General features: G+C 28.5%; 1 long non-coding RNA gene across 1 annotated transcript in view; it reads right to left on the bottom strand.

Moving 5' to 3' along the window:
* The window catches only part of LOC106788986, a 74,468-nt gene that overhangs the window by 33,428 nt on the left and 38,515 nt on the right, over nt 1-2,525 (bottom strand). The window contains exon 2 of the long non-coding RNA XR_001381954.1: nt 870-955. This is a non-coding gene — a long non-coding RNA (uncharacterized LOC106788986). The remainder of the gene's footprint in view (nt 1-869; nt 956-2,525) is intronic.

The raw sequence follows: 2,525 nt of genomic DNA, 5'->3' as shown, positions 1-2,525 counted from the left end.
ATTAACGATATACTTCTATATTTATAATTCTCACTAAGTTGTAACTTATTTCGGTTAATGTAGAAATCATTTTTAATATTGTAAGTATAACTCCTTATTGTCAAAAATTATTTATTTTTTAATAGAAGTATATTACAAATATATGAGATTATTAATTATTGAATTAATAATTATTTATTAATGATATATATTTATTGTCTAGTAACCTCCCACGTGACTTACGACCAATAAGAATTATATTACCATCGTGAATATACTCAACTAACTTTCTTTCCTTCTACGTGGAATAAGTTAAACTTATGTAATTAAATAATAATATTAATAAACAACAGGTAAACTCGAACGGGGAAAGAACAAATTCTGAAGGTCTGGAATTGATTCGCATGAGAGAAATCGTTTGACTTCAGTGACGATACTCGCCCACGCAAATTATCATGGTCTAACGTCATAAGTGCTACGTCATTCGTTTCTTGGATTTATCTATAAACGTTATAAATTACGTGCAATGCGTTAATATTATTCGCAAAAAAGAAAAAAAAGAAAAAATATCACCGTTTCTCTTTCCTTCTCATCCAATAACGTTAAATCTTGTTACTCGCGTTACGCAAGAAAGAAAGAAGAAGAAGAATTCTTCCGAATCATCGAACACCGTACTTTCTTTAAGACTTAGTCACGATTTTGAGTATCTTCATAATAAAATCATGTTATTCTTAGAATTTTAATATTCGATTCATTCATTAATTTTCGTATTCCATTGATTTCAAATTTCAACACGTTACTCGAGTAAATCAAATTATCTTATCGAATATTCAAATAAAAGTTTCAAAGACATTTGAGATGAATAAATAATGATCATAGTTTTGACTTACCTTGATAGAAGAATTCAGGATAGTTTTGTTGATAGTTCCTTTAAGGATAACGGAAAGCTTTCCTCTTCTTCAATCAAATTCGGTGTCTGTAACAATAGAAGGAAAAGAAAAGTTATAAGATTTTGTTTTTCCTTCATACGTAAAAGTTTCGTTTGGGGATAAACCTGAGAGAAAAGAAATAAATGCATATCAATCGGAAAAATATTTTTTGCAGGATTTGTGCAACAATTTTCCAACATATGTCGTAGATATTATTTATCCTGTAATATTTACACTTTCCATTTCTTTCTCTTTCATTTATTTTGTAGAATATACCATAGATCGTATCGCCAGGTAAATCAAAGCGAAAGAATGATAAATAAAATACAAGTAAAAAAGAAGCTGTCATCCTTCGAGCAAAACTTGTATTGTCTCCGCTTAATGATACGTTTCGAATAAGCATCGAATCCTAGTTACGAGTATCTCGTGTCCTTCGGCTTGTGTGTGCTAGCTATTTTTCTATATTTTCTTTTTTTTTTAAATAAATGATTTAACTTTTACCTACATAGATAGTGACACGAATAATTTTATTAACAATGTTTTTTTTTTATCAATGATCATACGATGTTAGAATATAATTCAACGTACAAGTTATTATTTTTCCAATAAAAACAAATTCAATTTTAATATTACAAGACATAAATCTTCAATAGAATAATTAATATACCAATTTTCTAATAATATATAAATTTTTATATATTTCTTAAAGTATCTAAACAATATGATAAGAAAATGTGTCAATTACTTTGAAATATTTGTCAAAATATTATTTGTTAATACAAATGCAAATAATATATATATTGTGTCATTAGAATTATTAAAAAAAATATAATTAATAAAATCAATCAACACAATACTAGTAAACTATTCCAATCCAAATTAAACACTTCAATTATTAATATTAAACAATCAAAAAGATTAAAAAGAGACAAACGTATAGGGTGAGAAATAAAAAGGTCAGAAAAAGAGAGAGAAAGTAAATCTGATAGAAACATTCGTCTCATTTCGAAGAAGAAATCTCAACGTGAGCGTGGTTCGAAGTAGTATCAGGATACGATAAGAAATATACATCTGGTTCGTTCACTTGGTTCCAGTTAGCATGAAAGATTATCGAAACGTGATAGAGAAGAGTATCCTCTCTTCAACGAGAGAGACTGCACGGCACCTGCTTTCATTTTCCAAGTAATCGCTCTGGATTTCGCAAGAGTTTGCTCCGGCTGTTGGCATTTGTAAATTCTGCATCCGTTCGTGCTCTCCTGACAACGCATACCGAGAACGAACGAAGGATTATGTATTAACCTATTACACATACATAGATACATACCAACATTCGTACATCTTTAAACCATCTATGAACTTACTACATATACACATGTATTAATACATACGTACTTACATTTTGAAACCATCTATGAATTTACTGCATACATACATGTATTAATACATACGTACGTGTATACATTTTTAAACCATGTATGAATTTATTACATATACACATACATATATTCATACATACACATGTATATACGTAGTTACATTTTGAAAGCATCTATGAACTTATTACATACACACATGTATTAATACATACACGTATACATACGTAGGTAGATACATTTT

Source organism: Polistes canadensis, unplaced genomic scaffold (assembly GCF_001313835.1).
Source record: "Polistes canadensis isolate GaletaPanama2010 unplaced genomic scaffold, ASM131383v1 scaffold_159, whole genome shotgun sequence".
Taxonomy (NCBI): domain Eukaryota; kingdom Metazoa; phylum Arthropoda; class Insecta; order Hymenoptera; family Vespidae; genus Polistes; species Polistes canadensis.
Note: the sequence above shows the minus strand (reverse complement) of the source record. Positions and strands in the feature narration are given on the sequence as shown.